Source organism: Zosterops lateralis (assembly GCF_965231275.1).
Source record: "Zosterops lateralis genome assembly, chromosome: 3".
Lineage (NCBI taxonomy): Eukaryota > Metazoa > Chordata > Aves > Passeriformes > Zosteropidae > Zosterops > Zosterops lateralis.
In genome coordinates, this window is record NC_139764.1 from 16852434 (window position 1) to 16875769 (window position 23336).

At 39.6% G+C, this 23336-nt stretch overlaps 1 long non-coding RNA gene across 1 annotated transcript in view; it reads right to left on the reverse strand.

The window, feature by feature from the left end:
• LOC310906817 overlaps window positions 1-20963 on the reverse strand; it is a 53512-nt gene extending 32549 nt beyond the window's left edge. Inside the window, exon 1 of the long non-coding RNA XR_014589483.1 lies at window positions 20878-20963. This is a non-coding gene — a long non-coding RNA (uncharacterized lncRNA). The remainder of the gene's footprint in view (window positions 1-20877) is intronic.
• Window positions 20964-23336: the final 2373 nt, after the last annotated feature.

A 23336-nucleotide genomic window follows, 5' to 3' on the forward strand; every position in this document is an offset into this window, starting at 1 on the left:
TTTTTCCCCTGGAGTCTGTGTAACTATGAATTTGTATGGCTGGAGTCAGGAATCCCATTGTCATTCTACAGGCAAGACCACTCAAAAAAACCCCAAACCTAAGAATTTCACCCACTGACATCACAGACTTTGTTTTCAAAACTGGCACTAAATGTACACTGATTGTTAAAGTCAGACAATGTTAAGCATTACACAGCACTTTGTCTGCTCAATAAATCCTCACAGTTCTCCTGCCAGGTAGTTGAGAGACCTTCCTAAGGCCACAAAAGAAAATCAGTTGGGATAAAACCAGCAATTTCCATTTCTCAGGTTGTTCACCATTAGACCATGCTCCTCCTGTAAGAAGGGATCCTGGCAAATTCCAGGGTTTATGGGAAAGAGACTCTTTTTAAACATTTAAAGCTTTAGAGCACTTACTGGAATAGAAAAAAGGAAATGGAAATAGAAAAGATGAGAAATCCAAGTTAATCCAAGAAACGCGATAGCAATTGATCACAGTGCAGTCTGTAAAGGAAATTTAATCAATACAGAGGGGAAGAAATCAAATAAAAGAGATACAGCTCCAGAGGCTGAGGCACAGATGCTCAGATTGCAGCCAGGGGTGACTAATTTGTCCTCACCCCTGCTGTATGATGAAAACTAGAAAGCTAAACATTAAGAGATGTCACCTAATGCCAATATATGTATATATTTCTTACAACTGTGACAGAGTGACAAAATGCAAGTCCAAAATTGCTATTAGAATTGCTGTTCAGGTCCTAGGAAGAGCCTTACTCACCAAACACTGCTTAGTCACTGCAAGGGAGAGTTTCCGTGCATCTGTGCTCCTGGGAAATGATGTTGGCAGGAAAATTCTATTTACATTTAATGTATTTTCCAGTACTGATATTTTGATGACAAATTGATATTTTTGGTGACAATTTTAATTCATTCCAGGTATTAAGAATGTAGCATTATTAATGATTATAATGGTAACATTTACAAAGCTTATGATATTACTAATCTAGAATTAAAGTACCACACAGGCAAGTATCCTCAGTACTAAGCAAATACTATTTTCATCTAGGAAATAAATTATCATGATTTTTAAGAATATTATTTTGTACCTAAGAAGTAACTGAAGCCATGTCAGTATTGTTCTGTTCGTACCTAGAGGACAGCAGTTCCCCTTTGCTATGAAAATCAGAATATTACATTAGAGAATTTTAGCTTGAATTTGGGGGGTTTGGGGTTTGGTTTGGTTTGGTTTTTTTTAAAGACAGGTAGGGAGTTCCCACTCTGCATCTTGGAATGCTGAAGTATCTTAATCAAGAGCTCAAAAGTCAATCTCCCTTATTCATATTTTACAGTATCTTACTCCATGTGGAGCGACAGTAACTTACTGCCAACATTTTCACAGCACATTATTACTTAGACAAAAGCAAGAATGCAAAGTCTACTTCAAAAGGCTTAGACGTTCAGGGAAAAAAAAATCTTGAAAATCTTTTTGAATCTTGAAATCTTGAGAAATTTTTTGTTTCCTCATTCTGCCTTCTAGTTCTAAGATTGTTCAGCCTCTCATAAGATTATCTTTGAGGGAATCACTTGAATGCAGACTCTCCTCTGTGTCCTAAACTTGCCTCCTGCAATTAATATATCTGGTATGATTTTTTTTTTAAATACTCAGTAGGTTACATCTGCAATTTATCTGGCCCTGAAGAAGAATGATATTCCAATTTCTTTCCTTTTTTCCTCTGATGGGTCAATGTGACATAGAGGGGATTTGACTCCCTGCCTTTCATAGGCAAGTCACTCTAAAGATTAAAAACACACACGTAAATGCACATCGGATCTTTAAACACCAAGGTCAAATCAAACTCTTTTCTCTTTCAGATACCATTAACTCTGAGAATATGAGACATTTTTCTTTCCAACTTATGCTTCATCGAGTTTCAATTCTAATTTATTTTTAATGTACAGGATTCTCTTCTTGAGTTCCATTTTGAATAAAAGCTTTCTTAACATTTTCCCCCAGAATTTAAACTCTCCTTTCTTCCCAAGGTTTAGATGACGTTATAAAAGGAATGCTGTTCCTTTAAAGCTGACACAGTGAGAAGGAGCAGGCTGTCTTAGATTGCAGGCCATTTCATTTCTCATAAGCATGCTATCATTAGCTTCCCTTAGGAGAATGAACTGTATTGATTGGTTCAAATCAAACCTGTGACCTGGTGGCAGTATTAGATGTTCGCTACAGAGCATCATCTGGTCATTAATCTTTCATTAGGCAGCATGATCCGAGAAGCAGCAGCAGTCACACCACGCTTACTCTCTCGAGTGATGCCACCACAGAGCTCTCCCTTATTGGATCACAGCAATTACTGGCCTTACAACGCAGATCCTGAAAGCCTTATCAAATTTCCTCCCAGGGATGGCAAGCTTACAAATAATCATGTGCTGTTTCTTGGGTGAGGACATCACCAAATTACACCAGAATGCAGTAAACCCAAGTCATTTGCAATTAAGCATGTGACCCTCCTTTCTCAGATGATACATCTTCATTTACAGCATATGAAGTCTTTTACAGAAATCCCAGATACATCAAATTAAGGTGTCTTAAAAAGTTCCAGGCAAAGAATAGGTAGGTAAGTGCCAAATCCCATTTCTGCCTGGGAGAAATGAAGCAGAATCTCTGGTATCTGGATTGCTGGCATCTCAGTGCTGTGATTTAAGGAGCTGGGAAACAACTGCAGGCAAACAGCAGGAGAAAGATGTGTCTGTTCCCAAGGACCCAAGCACTGCTGGAACAGAGCCCAGGAGGGGGATATCAATTCTTATCTTCAGCTCAACAGCACATCATAACAAGGTTGGAGGGGTGAAATTTGGAAATTGTGCACCTCTAACAATACATGCAAATATTGAAAAGATTAAAATTTTAGTGCCTCTGAGTGAAGATCCTTTACATATTGCAACTGGCCCATAAGTCCATGGATCCTGTACTCCCTCAGGTTTACAAGTATAAGGGTTGTGTGTCTAAGCTATTTTCTGCAGCCATATAAAAGCAGCATTAAAATATGAACACAAGACCCATTAACCTCAGCAACCATTAAAATAAAAAGGCCAAGCAAAGGGCAAAATAACTCCCTATTTGAAGAGAACTTAAAAACGCATACCACAGGAAGGTTCTTACTCATGCAGTTTAAAAATTATTCTGGCTAAATCACATTGATTTGATCAGGGATATGGAAAAGTGACATAATGCAACCAACTCACTATTGCCTCAGGCAAGGTGGTGAACCCCTCCTTGTCCCACAGATCTTACACCTCCCACAAACATCACCCATGGCCACTCCCCTGGCAAGCCCAAGAGCTCTCCACCATCAGTATGGCTGTGAAAGGCCTGGCAGCCTACACAGAGTATCAAAATTAAGATTAACATCTTTTCCCACATGAAAAAGACATGTCCAAGATAGGTAGATTCGGGTAAAATAGAGGACAGGTAGGTGTGGCCAGTGCTCTAAGTTGTGGGTTCATCTCATCATGGGCAGTACAAAATGTCAGTGTCACACTTACTAAACAAACTCCAGTGGTTCAGAGTTTGGAATTTACTCTTGAAAGGTAATTTGAGCTTTAGGAAACTGAAGTGCCTCCTCTTTTATTACGCTGTTGGCTTGGGCACTTAGGGAAGTATTTATCTCCTCTTGTGTTCAGCAGGGAACATCTACCATTGTTCTTTTAAGTCCTTCCAGCCAAGCACACATTTTGGAGAAGCTCTAATCCATATGACATACTCCATAAGATTTTGCATGATAAAAATCAGTCCCTAGTCTCATACACCTGAGTTGTGGTAACAGCAAAGACTGGCAAAGGGAGCTGACACAGATCTTTGTGAGAGGCAGATTCAATGTACAAATGTGGACTTGGTATGCATCACCAAAATATCAGCCTTCACTAACCTCAAAATACTTCATCATGTTGAGGTTCTTCAGTGAGGAACATGAACCTTGGAAAACCTTGGAAAGATTTGAACTGTAATGGGCTGTTTTAGTTCATGCACTCCTGTTCTTTGGAGCTACCAGACAAATTTTGGGTAAGAACAAGTACTATGAAAAAAAAAAAAAAAAAAAGAAAAAAGAGAGAGGAGAGAGAGAGAGAGAGAAAATGCTGCTGAAAAACTTCTCAAATTTTTCCATTCCGATGGAAAAACTGAGACTCCTAAGAGAGGAGAAAAATACATGAGCACTTCCAAAAGTAAAAGAAAAAAACCTAAGATATGATTACGTATCTTTAGTTGCACATAACATATTAATTTTTTTAAACACTGAAATTTAATTTTTTCTAATAGAAAACTATGCATCTTTCATAGCCTTCCTGTGCATTTACATTACATAATTAAACATTTTAGCAACAATAATTCATCACAACAAATTCTCCAAATTCTAGCAATATAACTGTCAGGCTAATATGCTTTAGGCAAAACTGCAAGCCAACAGATAAGACTTCCTGGGTGACAGCCCCATGTCTTGATGAAATGCAGTAATCATGACATAAATAAGCCTAAAATCCTAATTAATACTGAAACGTCTGAGTATGAAGAATTTTAACCAATACAGCTATCTTAGAAGTTAGCCAGAGGTTACTTCAGCCCTAACTGAAAGGTGAGCATCCATGGGGCAAATGGTAACAGCTGTGTCACACACCTGTTTTGGCTGGGGAACATATTCCAACTGAAACTGCAGAAATCCTTTAGGCAGCTATGTAAACACAATTCAGGGATACAGAAGTGAACAACCTTGAAAAGAATCTTTGCTGACCACAAATGGTTTCTTACCAAGACACCTCTGTGTCTCAACTTTCCACCTTCCCCAAAGCGTAAACCCCAAATGCTGAATTTTTAACATCAATTCTTAAAACACAGACAGGGTCAGTGGATGCCTCTGATCCAAGTTTTTATTGAATGTTGTTTAGTGAATGTTGATCTTTAAACCCAGAAGCTCCCTGCACAAGGAGGCCTTGAAAATAAAGACATAATAGCTGCACTTTTGTAAATGAAATAACTGTATGTCCATACTTCCCTCAGGCTCTTGCTTGCTTGGCTGGAAAACAAAATCAAATGAAGCAGCTCATCTGCTTTGCAACCAGATGACAAGAATTCTTTTCATTCTAAGAAAACCTTTTACATTTGAAATATCACATTTTCTGACATCGAAAAAATCCTACCAGAATCCTCATTTCACCAATCCTAATTTTATCCATTTCACCAACGGCTACTTCTCTTGTCTTTCATTAGTCCTTACCCCCAAATCACAAGCCCCTGTCTTTCTGTTTTACATGGTGGCTTCTAACTTCCTTTTTTTTTTTTTTTTTTTTTTTTTTTTTACCACTTTGAAATGCTCCAGGGAGCTAAGATACATAAAATAAAATTAAATAAACTTAACAGAAACTAGATCTGCCATATATAAAGACAGTCAGTTGAAAATTTCAAAATTATACTGCCCACATTCCTTGAAGTTTTGGAATAAATAGTGTGGCTTTGTTAAAATATTATGACACTGTAGTCAGAAATGCTACTGCTCATAGAGTATCACTGATATCATTCTGTTGAATTAATAAATATAGCTGAATACATTTACTGAATTTTGTAAGAAGCCTGGCAGCAAGTTCATTGCAAAAAGGAAATCTTTTGGAATGCCTGTGTAATAATACCCTTCTCAATATATAATCAGGGCAGAAAACAAAAAGTGTGACAAAAAACCCACTGGATCTGAGATCAGAGAAAGACCTGATCTATGCTTATACATGGATGACAGATTATCACACGAAGGAGACTGCAATTTATTTCTTATTTTATAAAGTGAATTTAATCTCATAATCGTAACACAAAACCTCAAAAAGTAGTCCAGTAAATTTCTTGTATTTGATTCTGTTCAGAACTCTTATTTACAGACTTTGGTCCTGCCTTCTTCATGCTTATCAGAGAACAACCTATTTCCAGTTCTTTTCAGAAAATTCCAAACTCTCAAAGGCTCAAACCAGAAATGAAACAAGGAGGGGAAATTAACTTGTCTGAGAGAACTTCCATTAACTCAGAGTTCTCATCAGGTCAAGACAGAAATTGGGTCCCTAGACTTATCCAGCCTGGCACTGGCTTTTTAAATCTTATATGGGTGATGCAATACTTAAGTGTTGTAAAGGATTAAATTGTTAAGCACTGACAGAGCAGAGCATTTAAGCAAGCAAGCCCAATGAAGTAAGCAACTAAATATGAGATGTGACTTCCACAAAGAAAGTCACTCTAGGGGAAGCTTAGCAGAGGTTTTTACAGCTGATTTTCAGATATACAGGATTAGAGGAGGAGGAATGACCCAGAGAAGGCAAAAATATATTGAATGTGTTATTCAATTAGGTGAAGCAGGGTAAAAAACTCTAAAAACCTATTTAGTACATTCACCTATGAAAACATGAAAACAGTTCTGTCAAGAGAAGCAGCAACTTTATATGCAAGGCTTGATTTAAAATACCCACATTGCAACTTATATGGTGAAGTACTGTGCTGCAGCTAGAGTAATTGAGGATAACAGGACCTGATCAATTCATAGACAGAACATTTTTCCACCAGCAATCCAGAGCTGAACAGAGGAAATAATTCTCCAGTACTAAAGGATGATAAAACAGATGTTTGTACTATAGACATCAGCTTTCATTTGGAATCTGGACTGTTTAGGTTAGAACACATGGTATATAACACAAGGATGATTGGTAGTGAGAGGAAATACTGTGAACAAGTTTACATATCTCATTCCAAAAGCAGACTTTCTGCTTCGTGAAACAAACTTAGCTTCAAGTTTAATGCCAAAAACCACCAAAATAATTCACAACCTTGCATCTGAATAATGACATTTATGCTAGTCTTGCCACAAAACCATACAATTTCATTAACTGTACTATTTCAACATCAGAAATACAGTCTGCAGGTTTGTATACGTTAGTTAGCACACATTTTCCAGACATCCACATCAGCAATCACAGTGACATCTTCTTAAAAGATTTGCAACCATGGATGAGCATTGCTCACACACAGATTGCATAACAAAACATGAAACTAAATGTATTTTGCGGGGGTTTTGGATTTTACCAAGAGCTTCTGGCACAGCATAACTCCATTCATTCTATGCTGTCATTCCAGACCACAGATTTGAGAAAAAAACAAAACACGCTCTCATTTACATTTCAGTCTGTGGTTCATTCCATACCTAGCATGGAATTTCTCTGTAAGCAACATTCACTCAGGTAGAGCATTATTTACTAAACAAGTGTTTGGGAATGCATTATGCAATTCTTATACAATCAACAGTGTACTTTCCAAGGACTGTAGAATATATATTCTTCAGAGATTAAGAATTACCTACCACAGTGAGTCACACAAAATCCCAATACTTGTTTTCTTTCCAAGCAGCCTTACTAGAACACCAGACTGAAAATTAAATATTTACTGTAAATGACTGTTGTTTTTGTAATATGCTCTGACATTCTATAAATCAATCATTTCTGAAAAATGTTTCATTTGCATGTGACAATATGGGGCAACACCCACTACAAGGAAATAAAACCATTATCTGTGCCAGGTAGTTTTTAATAACTTCCCTGTATTCTTTTTCTTCATGATAGAACTTTTGATCAGAAAATAATATAGACAATATCAAACTGGAAAAGAAATCTAATTTACAACAAATAGGAAATATCAAATCCATTGGGATAGCAGTAAATTATAGACATAAATGGTATTTTTATATGTATTCATACATAGCATAAAATAAATTACTTATTACCAAACTGTATGATTGGTGCTCATCTAGAGCACCAGCTTGGTAAAGAATGGATACAACTATTTAGTTTTTAAAAACCCAAATAACTCGTCAAGCAAAATACAGTGATTTTGACATTAGTTTGTGAAAAACCTGGCAGAAGAGATAAGGTTTTCTATTAGCATAGGCACAACAAGGTGCATTACTGGATGGTTATCTTGAGCAGTTCTGTACATATTTTGAGATGTACTTGACTCAGTAACTATAATTTATAATTATGAATAATGTATAACGCATTGTGTTAGGAAAATTATTTAAATCCTGAACTGATATTATCAGGGGAACAGAACTGCCTGATTTCATGTGAAAAATTAACATTGTCAAGTAAAAGATATGGATTGCCATTTGAACAGTAACTAAAAGAAGAAGTGCAGAGCTCTAGGAAGAAGATTTATCTGGTCAGGATTAATATTTGAAGAAAATGTCTGTTCAGCATTGAGAGCAATAAAAGAAGGGGCACTGTACATCCAGCACAGGGAACAAGAAGAATCCAGAAAGCCTGTTTTCCCAGGGCATAGTTATACCCACTTATACCAACAGGACCTCCCAGTGCATGGAGCCAAGAGGTAAAATAACATTCTTGAGGGTGGCCATGGATATAGATGGCAATGAAGGGAAGAGAGAGACCACTTTCACATGGAAAACTAATAGAAACTCTGCACTCCATCAGCTCCCAGAAGAGCATTCTCATGAAGTCAAACTGCTGTGTGCATTTGAATTTTTTTGAGCCATTGATAGGTATATTTAGATTAAATGATACCTAGACTAGAAAACTTCACTTAGTATTCTAACAAGCTTCTTTTTTCTACTATAAATAGTGATGTTCAAATTCTTGCCTGTTGAGAATAAGTGAATTTAACAGTGTAACTAAATCCCTTATGAATTTTTATGTCAAATACTGAAGATCAATTTAATATAACCCATTTCTGTTTTACATCCTATACTGCTTGCTCTGTCACTTCCCTACCAAAAAACATCTACAGAGCTATCTATGGTTGATCCACACATGACTAAATCTGGGTATGTGCAAAAATAATTCTATAATTAGAATGTCCAGAATTACACAAGATGTATGCATCATAAGGTCCTTTTTAAAGTTACTTTACAACCTCTCGTGTACGTCATCGTTTAGCATTTTAAAAGCGTAGACTGGAACTCACTTACTTTTTGGTTTCATGTAAGATGTGTTCATACTGGCAAACTGTTTTTTTCATAAGAAAAAGCTTTTATACTCCTTTAGCCTGAGTGGCTTTTATCTTACACCAACAGAAACAATAAAATCAAAGAGAAACAGAAGTTTCTCCAAGAGCTGCCCTCATAAAGGAAAGAATTATGTTAACTCGCAGTAATTATAAATGCAGTCATAACACTGGCTGCAATATAATCTAGACATGCCTGTTCTAGTTTTGGAATAATTTCCTGGGATACTTGCAGATATCTAGGTGGGGCAGCACAGAGCTCAGAGATGACTGGCAAAATGGTCTATTTTGGGCAGTCGGAAGCTCAATGGAATTGAAAGCTTTACAACAACAATACTTTACAACAAAAATACAATTTGAATCCTTACACAGGATTAACAAATCAAACAACTACACTTCATCAGTCTTCAACATGCTTGGATGATCAGTGCCCTCACTTCCCTAGGTCTTGCCTTTATGTTTACTGGAATTAATTCTTTCATTCTTCATAAGGCCCATACATGGATGAGACTGGAATTTCTGACCATCCATTACTATTTGATCTAAGAGACACACTCTCCTACAGGCTCCTTTGAAATTCAGTATTCAATTTGGTTTTGTTGTAATCTTAGCTCAAGTTGCAAGTTAAACATTAATTTAAGTCCTATCTATACATAAAAAGAAAAACCCCAACATAGCTTGATATGGCACTAGAAAATTAAAGGACAGGTAAAGATCAATTCACACAACCCATCAGTTGCTCACATCACCAATTCCTAGTGTAGCTACCTGCTTACAACACTCATATGCTATTAGTGTTTCACAGATATTCACAATTACTTCCACCTCTCCAGAATAAACAATCCACTAATAATTCTAAGAATCCATTAATAATAACCAAGACAGCAGCAAAATCTGCTGTAATAAAAAGAACCAGGAAATGTGCACCTGAGTTCACCCTGCCACACAAAAATGAGTGCATTTCTTGTACAGACACATTATCTCACCACCACTTTGCACTGTGGTGACTCTTTGGGCTAACAGGAGGACATCAGTTACACAGCAGAAAAAAAACAACCCAGCAACATGCTCCGGAGTCACAGTGGTTTTCCTTACTGTGTGCTTTCTCTCAATACCTACAGACTGCCCACATCAACTCAGATCCACTGCTCTTCTATGCCAGCAGTGGTAGAATAATGTAAGGGAAATGGCCTGTGCCTCCCTCAGTGAGGGTCAGGACCATGTACAACCACCAGCACAACTCAGGGCAGTCCTCCAAATTCCCTGATTTTGCTCCTGATGCAGTCCTTGTAAATTATTCCAGGAGACCTAGCTGTCTGCACATAAAAGCATTCTGACTGCTCAAATGACTCCTGTGCTCAGGCCGTGTACAGGGACCAGGAAAGCAGAGATGCTGTAGTGGCTATGAATAAAGGAGACAGAGGAACAGGGAGGAAGACAAAACTTTTTTGCTCTCTTGCCTCATGTGCAGATATCAGGTGACAAAGCAGACAAAAAAAACCAAACACCAAACCAAAAACGCTCCTAAACAAAGAATCAGTGCAAGATCATGCTTACATGTTAATAAAAACAAGGAAAACCCCCAAACAAACTGACAAAACAAAACATTTTTCCCTCTATTATGGTTATCACCTATTTTTTCATGTCCTCAGGAAAGAAGTGAAACTTTAAGCATGAAAAGCACTGATACTTAAGATAAAAGAAAATCCATAAGAAAAATTTCCTTCTAAAAACTTAATCTGTGAGTAGAGACATCAATACAATATTCTAAGACATGCTTTGTTAGCTAATAGCCTCTTATAAAGAATTAAAGCAACATTACTGCACAGAACAAAAATGCACTTACAATCTACTTTAATACATTTCTTTTCCTAGGCTTAAAGACAACAGCAACATTAATCAAAGAGATAGTAAGTATTTCTGCTACAGAAAAAGTAGCCCATCTTCCCTAAGAGATACGATGGTTCCTTATAGTGACTTTTATCTGTATACTGTTCTGACATGTTTCCTATTCCATCATGTGAAGTTACTGAGGGATGCACACGGTGAAATGTAAGAAAAGGTAGAAGATACTTCACAGAGTGAGAAACTCTAAAGGAAAAAATGGTATTCTGATCATGTTCATAATTCCTCTTTATATGACTTTCAAAACATACTTAATCTATCCTGAGAATCGGAGTCTGTTTAGGAGGTACAAACATCACCAAACCTGCACCAACCCTCAAAGGGACAGTGCTTTGCAATGATACAAATGGGTGACCAAGTAATTAGTTTGCAAAACCACAAAAAAAGGTGATTTCCCCAATATATTGTGCTTGTTATTCATAAATTTTAAGGTAATTTAGGTAATGTATTAGTAAGGTAGCCTAAAAACATGACAAGCTGACACTTTATCCCCTCAGTAAGGCAATACTGTCCAGCAAATATTTGTTAGATGTTTTCAACTTTGTCCAATGTTATATGACATTTATATACAAGAAGTGATAGATATTTTGCTCCTAAAATAAGAAGTAACACTGTAGCATGGGTACTTCCCCCAAATTTCACAACTAAGAAAGGAACGCTAGTTACTGCTTTGCTTTTCTACAGTTCACTCTTTCTAGTAGGTTTTGAAGGTGCTCTTTGAACAGGCAGTGCTCTCTTACTGCAGTGCTGTAGGGCACTTCCTGATAAGCAGGAGGAAGCAAGAGAAGCGAAAAAAACTGAGTCACAGCTACAAACCTTTATGCAATACTCTGCCCTTTGTGCCCTCCTTCCTACAGGCTGCAGCAACCTTCAGCGGGCTACAAGTCGAAAGTCGTGTTCAAAAACCAAACAATGAAATCAGCAACTTTTGTAACAGGTCACACGAACTTGTGACCATGACCTTGGGAAAGTTCTAAGTTTAGCAAATGTTGCATCTACTATTCTAATAATGTAACAAGGAGGTCTTGTTTACCCGGTTTATTTATAGCACTGTGTAGGATGGGGGAGTTCAGCCTGAAATTAAAATTAGGTATTACTGGGAACTGACTAATAGTGCCAATGGCCACTAATGGTTCTCCATTATTATGTGTGGGGTCATAGTAGGAACTGCAGGGAATTAATCGACACAGGCTTGTTATGTCATACAGTGACCAACTAATCCAAGTCAATGGAGAGATTTGTGCAGCTTTCAATAGCACTTGGATCAAACAATCCACAAGGCAAAAACAACCCAACCCCAAAACAATTGATATCAAACCCTTGGGTATGTGCTAAATGAGTATGACTGAAGTTCCCAAACTAACACATTGTCTGGGAATAGCCGGATTCCCAGACTTGTGAGCACTCACAAATAGAGTTAATTGCCAGTAAATCTGGCAGCTGTTTCAGCTTTATGCTGGTCAGGTTTATAGAGCCAGGTTTGCAAACAGGGCTAGAAACCCTTGTCACTGTTAGAGACCTGTTAGTGCATCTGCTAATACCTATGGTCTATTCACCCAACAAACTGATGCTGTTTAACACACTCTTGCCCTTCTGCAAAGAGTTAACACCACCAAACAGAGGGGAAAAAAACGTATGAACAAACCTAAACAAGAAGCAGCCTGAAGCCTTTGCTAAATGAACACACCCTCTGTGCAGCTGAACTGCACTGACAAAGCTATACAAACACCTAAATGCCAACTGCATTTTGAACTACGATATTTCTAGTTTGGTGTACAGGATCAAGCTGTAATTACATATTCATGGCCAGTTTACATTATTACCAAATTCAGCTAAATGGAATAGGGTAAGACTATTGTACATGTGTAGAAAATGATGGAGGCAAAGAACCAGAACTTGCCAGTTTCAAAAATGTTTAAGTTTATACTATGCAACATGAGCTTTTATGTTGTCTGTATATTCCAACTGTACCTCAAAGACCCAAACAAGACACACTGTCATGACATATGGCTACCATGAACTTATTTATAACTTTGGGATTTCTCCACGTGCACAGTGAGATGGAACAGGCATCCATAGGGTACTTCAGAAAAGGACTGATTGGATTTCCAGTGTCAGATGTAATAAGGGTTTTTCATAAACCACAAAGCTTTTGAGAAAAGCTATCTGAAGATACCCAAAAAGGGTACCGGTGGCTTTCAACATGTTCTCTGTATATTGTTTCATACAATGAAAACAAAAGGAGACCTGAAGAAGAGGTAGAAAGTATTTCTTCCTCTGCGTGACTTCTCTCCTTTAATTTACTTCAATTCTGAGAGAAATGTTTTTTGATGAATCTAAGTACTTAGTGAAATCAGGCAAAGACCATGCCAGTCATCTTCCCCATTCTACAGACACCAAAATTCCTGTGACGGAATGATTCAAAAGTTAACATTACAACACATTAAAGGGACAGTTTACAGGAATTAACTGTCCAAACTGTAGGTCTTATTTTTAGTAAGAATATCATCATAATAAAATATTAGTTACAAAATGCTAGAGAATGCAATTAACCAGAAACTGCCGAGCTCATCTTTGAGAAACATGGACTCTGTGTTGTGTGTGTGTGTGAAATAAAAAAGTAAAAACAACTCCAAATAACATGCCTTGCTGCTGTTACTAGAAATAATATAAATCTACACTTACAGCATTAACACATTCCAATACCATTATGTTCCACCTCTGCCCTGGCCTTGTGTAGCACATTCACATGGGGAGAAGAGACTGTAAGACTGGGGACACAGGTTATCTCCACTTGGAGGGTTTGCAGAAAGAAATTAATGGGACAGTGAAAGTTTTATAACCTGAAGGTATTCTTGAATCTGCAACTAAGTGTGGAACACTTGCACAATATTAATGTGTTTTTCAGTCCTAGAGTCACTGTTACATGTCACCAGCTACTTGCTGAGAGCCTCTTGTGTCGTGAGTGAGAATGGAGATGGAAATCAAGATTTAACTGAGCCTTTAAAATGATAGCTGAAAGAGAAATTTTAAAAGAGTCCTTATTTGTGTTAAAGATCAAACATGATTTATCTTCTTTTATATAAAGGGTAATTCTATTCTGTATCTAGATTTTCATTGCAGCACTTAATGCTGTACAAGATTCCAGATTCTTGTCCACTAAGAAATAGCAAAGTAACAGTTAGGATACACATTTCCTCAACACACAATCAGGAATACTGATTAAAAAAATGTGTCACCTTGTTTTGTGGTTCAAATGCACTATAAAAATGTTCCCAAGAAACAGCTGGTTAGCATTCACACCAGTTGGGTTTAAATACATATGTCAACAGATAAGCCTCATATTCTAAGTCGAGTGAAAACAGACCATTTCAGCAAATTCAGCCTCACCCAAATTCATTCTGAAAGACGTGATAATTTCTACTTTATTTGGTGCAGAATATCATCCACTAGTGCTAAAACTCTCAATGAACTTCAAAATCTTACCTTCCTTGAATAATCAATTCTTACCTCATCCTCTTATCACTGATCTCAGCAACACAGAAATACATTCTGAGGGATCACTGAGAAAACAAGCCTGTGCCTTTTTAGATTTCAAATTATATTTTTCAGAGGACTGACAACAAGAATAAAAATTAATCATAATAACCCTTTCTACAGATGCACTCTTACTTTCAACAGCTGAAAACTGTTTCTTCTCAGCGAAAAATAACTTAGCATTTAAACAGAATAGCAATCATGAAATGACAAAACTCTGCAGCAGTTCTCAAGAAGCAAAAGAACAAAACCTGGCTTTCTTCATCTGCATTTTCAAGCCCCGACAAAAGATTGCAGTGAAGACAGCATAAGCACCCAGGAGGTAGGAAGAGGACTACACTGTAACCAGAGCCATTAAAAGCAACATGAATCAGAGAAGTTAAAGCAAAATCAGGCTTACTTTTAAGTAGTCTGTCCAGTGTAGCAGAAAGGTTAAAAAAAATCAGTTTTTTTCCAGATTACAAAGGGCTTTTAGGACATAAGCTACCATGACAAGTTATTGTACTTAATCTTCCTAAAATACTAATAAAATGATAGATTATATGAAAATTAAATCAAAGGAAGTTTTTTTTGTAGAATTTAGAGCAACATTTAAGCAGTACGCAACTCAATCCTTAAAAATAATTTCATTTTTGTAACACAAATCAAATTTAAAAGCCCCCCAAAAAAGACCTAAAATTAGGCATGTGGTAGCACTGAAATGCTTTTTCCAAAGTAATTTAGATGTATACTGGGATGAGGGAGGAACCAAGCTCTTGTAAGAAATCTCTCTGTTCCAGGAAGTATGCCAAATTAGACAGAAGCTAATTAGAAAGACTTAGAACTCCCCAGACACAACAATCAATCTGTGTGAAGAAAGGAAACCAAGAAGGAGCAAACTCTGCCACCCAAAAACCTACACACCCAGTCCTGCATCACTTCAGTTAGCAAGAAATGTCATTGAGCTCCACACAGACAAGGTCATGCCCCACCTGCAAAACAACTTTACCTTATCTTTATTGCTTCTAAATGTAGGGCAGAAAGAAGATACCATCTCAGAATCATTCAATTAAAACAATATTTTAAGATTTAAACATGCATAAAAGTCAACAAAACTGGAGATTAAATTCTCATAGGGCAACTTCTGATAACATTTAAGTCTATTGCCATGACACGTGTTCATGCATCGGTTTTGCCTCTGGTGTGCTTTCAACTGAATGAGTAACAGATTTGGGATTTCTGCTAAGCATTGTGTTCACTAGAGAAATATTCCACAGTGCACAGTGCCCCTTTGTTTATGGAAGCTTCAAAATGGCAATCATGATCTACTGAGTCCATTTTCAACATCTCGCATTTACTTAGGCATTCCAAGGCAAAAGACAAGTTCCAAGGAATTTACAAACCTAAACAGTTACAAAACCAGGAGCCTTTGGGGAAAACAATGAGGTTTTGGCTTGTTTTAAACTTCTTTACACAATTGTGCTTGCTTTGCAAAACGTATTTCTCATTGTGATTTACAGTATACCACAGATGTTTCCTTGTGAACGTAACAAAGTTATCCACATTTTTTAAGTAACAGTTGAACACCAGAGTTCCAGTCCACTGACAGTCCTAGATAAAGGCAAGTAACACTCCAGAGCAAAGGAAAAAAAAAAAAAAAAAAAAAAAAAGACCTGGTGGATACAGAAGAAGCAACGAGAAGTTTTTTAAGAAATGAAGAGAAGAGAACAACATTTCAAAGAGCCTGAGCTGCACTGATGAGATTTATGTGAAACATTTTGGCTTTACACTCTTGGAAACTTTGATCTAAGGATGGAAAGTGAGGTGGGTGATGACAGGAAGAAGGGAGAACAGAGAAATAGGGTTTAATCTATTTTTGAATTTTGAAAGCCATATTTATTATACGTTTTCAAGTTGCATTGTTGGTACACAACAGTGGCAACAACAAAAAGTTCATACATTCTGTAATCCATCCTGTCATGACAAACACTATCAGGTAACAATCCTGCACTGATCTTGAGCATGGGCTAGGTCAAAGTGATAAAATATCAATTAGAAATTAACAGCCTTATGAAATAGTTTCATATTACAAAAAAAAGCTACTATGGCCTTATTATATGAATTAAACTTTGATTAATTCACAGTAAACCATCAGAAAATTTATTAGAGCCCAATGCTTTAAACTCTTACCAAGGTTTAAGAAAGAAATAAAAAGACATCTTTTTTGCTAAGTTATCCAAATTTTCAATCATGTAACAAATGACACAGATGAAATAAATACATTTGTGAGACTATTAGACTACAGCACAATCTATGAAAAGCAACCTTGTTTCAGTTCATAAAGATGCTGCAGTAGCTGTTCTGCAGAAAGCAGGCAATGGTCTAAAGAAACAGGTAACACCTTTAATGTGCAATTTCTAATTCTCTCAGGTACTTACATGATTAACAGCCAACATTATGCTCACCACGTTGCCCTGGTGGGCATGATACACCTCCTGTCTTTGTCAGAAAGCATTGAACAACTTACCCAAAACACCCTGTGGCAGACTGCACTTATCCTCAATCTCCTGCTCACATCTTTACTCCTCTTTTCTACCTGGAGTAGAAAAACTACACAGGAGACTCCCATGAAGAAAGTGACAGAATACCGACTTAGTGCCTATGCCTGATCAAGGGCTGTTCATGAGCAGCAGCAGAACTTTTTAAAATCTCTTTTTTTAAATATTAATGTTCTCAAATACCTTCACCATCTGGATTATTCCCACTTCCACAAGAACTTCTGTCATGTCCTTTCTTGACTCCCATCCTCCCTCATTAGATTCAGAGCCACAAGTGTAATAAATAGCTCTAAGGGTAACTGCCATTCTCCACCTTGCGTAACGCAACCATCTAATGAGAAAATGGTATCTCAAATACATTTCAAATGCATCATGTTTTTTCCAGAATGGAAAAGTCAGACTGCAAGAACCGACTTGACATTCAGCCCTGGATCATACCACAAGGAAATCCTTAGGACTGTGAAGGAGAGTAGCGTGTTCAAGCCACAGAAGAAACTCCCAATTAACTTTTTGGAGAGCTCCCACAAATCACGAGTGCAACACTGCCAAATCTCCTCTACAGCCACAGGAAAGGTGCAATTATCATTTAGCAACAAAACAGCAACTCCTCCAGGCAGAACTAAACCACAAACATCATACTGAGAAACAGAAATTGCTCCTGCTTTCCCTCTGCCCTCAGGCTTATAATTAAAGGAAAGTCAAAAGAGATCCTCTGTATTTCTATTCCTTGAAAACAAAGAGCCCTGTTGAGACAGGGAATCCAGCTTCCACCAGAAACTTCTTCTAATCTGCCCTGAAAAATGGTTTCCGACACAGAAGGCAACAGAAAATATATGGTGCCTTTTTTAAAATAAGATCAATAGAGCTGTTAAATGTATGTGGACCTTCATAAGTCTCATAAGAATTAGAGTGCCTTGATCACACTAAAAAGCAAGACGTTTTCAGACAAAAGGGTAACTGACACTTAGAAGTGAAGAGGGGCCATCATGGAACTTGAAGAACAGCTGTACCTGAGTGAAAGCAAAGGGCTGACGGGGGACAAAATTAGGTACCAAATTTAGGCTTTGGTTGAAATCACAGCTTTAAGTGTGCACAGGGGTTAAAAAAAGCTAAACTCTGAGCTTATGCTTTGAAGGTACACTATTAGTCCACTTGGATTGCTTTGTGAAAATATTCTCCAGCTGCTGACAGGCCATTTCTGTCCTTCAGCCTGTGGGAGCCATTCCATGCTTGATAGCTGTTTGGGTTCATCCCAATAACTTCCATGAGGACACTCAGTACATTGAGTAAATACCTCACATTCTGGGATGGGAATGAGTAGAATCCATAGCTCTGCAGTTGAGGGCATTTATTATGCAAGACTCACACACAGCCTGATATTGCTCAGTGCTCACAGACTTCCTGGAAGGTTGTTTCTGATAGGGTGCACCACCTCAAAGCCATGAAGGGCACATGGAAAATTCCAGGAAAGCTTCACTTCAAATCACAGGACTTTTTTTCAAGGTTAGGAAGATTATTTAACTATTTTGCAGGGAGGTTCCAGCATAGGCTAGTACACCACTGCAGAGATGTACAATCAGTACAGATTTCCTCCTCAGGTTACAGTAAGCTTTGCAATGATATTCTGGTGGCTCATCCAGAAGCCTTTTTTATTGTCAGCATACAGTCATCCAGGTGACTAAATGGTGAGGTAAGCATTGCAAATTGCCCCTTCAGAGGAGATGCAGTGTTATCTTCAGACAATATATCCCAGGGCTGCTTTGCTGCACTTGGAGCAGTTATCTGTGCAACTATTTATGGGTCCAAACACAGTTCTGTTTGGCAGGTGTGTCCCTAGCAGCATGTAACCAGGAACACCTTAGTGGAAAACTAGCATCTATTACATTTCTAGTAAGTAGAAGCTAGAAGATTAGATTAGCTCTAAGAAGCTAATGAGTAATCCAGGTTTTTGATGGAGAACACAGTTTTAAGAACAGCACAAATTTACTGATACAGTTTTCCAGAATTCCTTTCTTAAGGCAGCTGAAGGAGAAAGGCTTGTGTTCCTGAAAGCTTGACCACTTCTCTCCTCCTCTAGGCACTCTCGAATAACCACACCATCCTCCCTTGGAATGCTCTGGGACAGCACAATCTCGCTGAGGTTTGCAGTGCACCACACCATCATCACACTGCACAACAAAGCCCTTCAAATGGCACACACAACCTTCACAAACAGATGCCACTGTATCTCAGAGAAAGGCTGAAAAAGAAAGACTGCTCACATTGAATGTGTGCACTGGCACACAAAAAGGCTGAACCTCAGCTTCCTTCAATTTTCCAGTCGAGGCTTTGGCTAAGCCTCCTCAAAATCACTTGGAATAATCCCAAACTAACCATTTGGTTAAGATGTGGAACGAAAATATTCCAGGTTTAGACTTGGTTCAGATTAGTTTAGCCGATATTTAGTTCGACACTTTAATCTTTCAAATTTAAAAACCTCCAAACTTAAGGTGGGGAGCATGCTGACGCAGACACATCAGCCCTATGGGGACAGAACTCAGCACACTTGAGTTTTGCCTTCTGGCAATTTCAACCTACTTAGCAGCTCCTCTACAAAGACCTTTATTTGATGCTTTATTTGGTGCTTATTGTGTAACTCTTAGTGATTTTTTAAAATATCTTTCACCTGTTCACAGTGACTGGTGTACCAGAAGTTACTTGTTCATATAGTTTCTTGTTTCACATGGTCCACCACATTTTCTTTGAACGTGAACAGCCTGGGAAGATGCCATCCCAAATCAGACACCTATTTGCTGTCTGGTCTGTCTAGAGAAAGCAACAGTTTTGGAGACAGACAATCACTGACTTTAATGAACAATTTCACAAAAAAAAAACCCCAACCAAACCAACCACAAACCACAACCCCCCCAAGCCCCATTGAAAAGGGATCAAAGAGGCCCCAGCAGCTTTTTAATACGCAGTAGTGAAATACAAAGAGTTACAGTAAAGAGTGTGTAAGCCTGGTCTGCCAAACACTACTATTAAAAGCTCACACATGCGGCCCAGTATCCTTTCACATTATCGGATTCTTAGAAAAAAGACAAGGCCAGCTCCAGCAGGGGACTGTAAACAACCCCAGGCTTCGTCCTGGGGAGAATCCACGACCACAAAGGCTACTGAACATCCTCGGGCTGCTCTTGAGAGGCGGGCTTGGCAACTGGAACAGAAATGAACCAGCATCCTTTTAACATTCTGGACAGAAGCTGCTGCTGTCATTGCTGCAGTTGAGAGAACGACCGTAATATCAATGGCATCCTTGACACGGTACTTATGTAATAATTAATTGCGGGGAATGTCATGTTCCAGCGGGCACAGAAACCATCCCCCGGGGCAATGCACTGCTTTTCTTTCCGGGGAGAGCACGGCACGGAACAAGAGCAGCGGGCTCTGCCATTCGCCCTCGCTGGCAGCGCCATACAGAGTTATCCTTTCACTCAGCGCGCCGCAAAGGGAGGTTTGGCAGCGGTTTCATTGCCGGTGCCAAATCAGGGCGACTCCAGCACGACAGAAAGAATGCGCTGGCTGTTCCTGGAGCCCCCGGTTCCCGGGAGCGGCGGCAGTGCCGGTACCGCAATCCCGGGTCCCGCCGCCTCAGCCTGAGGGGGACGCCGAGTGCGAGCCCCGCACGTGACGTGACGCCGCACGGGCGGGCCTCGCGTGACGTCACCGCGCCCCGGCTCCCACCGGCGGCGCCCATAAATAGCCGCGCGGGGCCGCGCAGGCGCGCGCCCCGCGCCGTGACGTCACCGGCGAGGCGGGCGCGGCCCCTCCCCTCCCCGCCCGGCCCGGCGGGCACGGCGCTCCCCGAGCCTCCCTCACCTTCTATTTTTATCCCGCCTTTGTTCCCCGGGGCCCGCCCCGCCGCCGCGGCACGGACGGCGGGAGGGATGGCGGCGTGACGCCACCCGCTTCCCGGAACGGTGACGCGACCGCTGGAATGCGCGCGGGGCTGCGCTGCCTTAAAGGGGCAGCGCGGGGCGGCCCGGCCCGGCCCGGCCCGGGGGGGCGGCGCTGACGGACGGGCGCAGCTGCGGGGCCGGGGGGAGGCCGCGCCGGGCCCCGCACACCCCGCACCGCCCGGGGCTGCCGCGAGAGCGAGCCCGCCGGTGCCGGCCTCCCGGGTGCGGGCTGAGCGCTGCCCGGGCCGTGCCCGGCTCCCCCGGGTGATGCTCCCGGAGCGCGGCCCCGAGCGCTTCTCCCGGCCCCGCTCCCGGCTCTGTCTGCGCTTCCCCGGGGCCCGCACCGGGAGAAGGGGAGCGCCGGGTCCTGCCCCATCCGTGGGGCAAACCACAAGCGCCCATCGCTAATAAAGTGGTGTTAATGTGCAAGGAAAGAACGCCTTCCTGTATTTTCTGTAGGTTCCCACGCGAAACGCAAGAGAATCAAATGCTACGAGTAAAGGTTTTCTGCTGATGTGTTAGGCATTAACGGTTTTACGTAATAAAACACAATTTTAACTCAGCCAGGAGCTGTGGGCTTCAAGCTACAGGTGTTGTCCATAGTAGGTTATCTCTGGGTCGGGGATGTGCTCTGAAATAAAGCCCCTCACTCACTATAAGGTCGAGATGATGCTGTACCATCATATTTAGATCATGGCTCGTAGGGAAATCTGGGGGGCACTTAGTCACCTATGGCATGACTTTATATTCCCACTCAATTTAGTAACAACAGTTGGTTTCTTATAGGACATGTGAGATTTAATTTATTAGCAGTTTCTAGGATAAGTGGAGGGAACTCAGAAAAGACATGAGATGAGAAGTCAGCAGATGAAGGGGGAATGCTCAGAGGGATGGAGCTCCCAGAGAAATGTAAGTCTTGTCTCCCTCTCAAATAGAACATTAATGGAAATGCAGTTACTTGTCAATAAGAGATTTTTATTATGTTGCCCAAGGTGATTTTTTTTCCTGACTAAAATTATATGGCTATGATTTTTAATTCAGCTTTTGCCTTTTGCTTACTGTTGAGCCTTTTTATTGAATAGCACAGTGGAATCTGTCAGAATGCTAGAACTCTTTGAGTTCTGAGAATGATCTTTCAGCCACCTGGGGAAAAAAAAAGTTCCCCTTTACAATCAGATGGTATATCCTATTCTTCAGGATGGCAGGTGGAAATATTGATATATGTTTGAGCATGTAAAATCCTGGTAGGCAAATACCAGAGGAATTTGTATGTTCCAGAAAAAAGTAAGTGCTGCAGCTTAGCCCTGAGTTAGCCAGTGTCTCACAGATGTTTGTCCTCTTGTCTTTAAACTCTGGAACAAATTTTGCTCTCATTGGCCATTTGTCTGCTTTAAGCTGGGACAAGATATGTTACAGGAACTTTTAGCTTGTTGAAGGACTTCAACAAGCTAAAAGTTCTCACATTAAACATATGTATACATATGTAAACATAAGCCAGAAGTCTTTTTGCATTATGATCCAAACATGAGCTGAAAGGGTGTTGTTTTTTTTTCCTAGCTGATCACTAGCATTAACTAACCTAAGAAAGAGGTAAAATTAATAAAATATCAGAGGAGGTTGGCTCTGAAATGCAATCTAATTAAGATGTCAATTTAAATAAATCACTTACTACCGTTGACACTAAATAATGAATGTGAAAAGCTGTTTATGTGCGAAAGAGATTTGAAGTTTTCTTGGAAAAGTAATTGTTTAAAAATTCAGTATTTTTTATTCTTCCTCTTACAAATAATCACGCAGGCTATTCTCTTACCAATTTTGTGTTTCTAAGTGGCTCTAGGTTTGTTTGTCACTTAAGCTTCCTTGTGAGTAATTATTACCATAGTTTCATATCACTCATTAAATGAAAGTTGTTTTTTCCCCTAAATCCCCTAGCCTACTTCTGTCATGCCAACAGGAGCGTTCAGAAAGTGGCACTGAGGTGCAGCTCTGATAAAAGTTTTCTGTTTCCCTGTGACTCATCTGACATTAACATAATTATACTACAGGAGTCAAAGTGATTTTCCAACTATGAGTAATGCACGGCACTAGACCGAATGTTTACAGGACACCGAGGCATATCAGCCAGCTGAAGTAACCAGCTGCTGATAACAGCTGAACTAAGTTGGGGAATTAAAAAGTCTTATAGCACAATTACCCTTCTTTGGCACTCGGTGTCACGCAGGGCTGGGAGGTGTCGTGTGCCCTGCGGGGAAGGATCCAGAAGCTGTAACGAGGAGAAGACCGAGCCCGTGGGTAGTTCACACAACAAGTTCTTCATAGTTTTCTTCCCACTTGCATATTTATGGCAGAGTCGTGCTCAAAGGGGAGCAGTGATCTTTT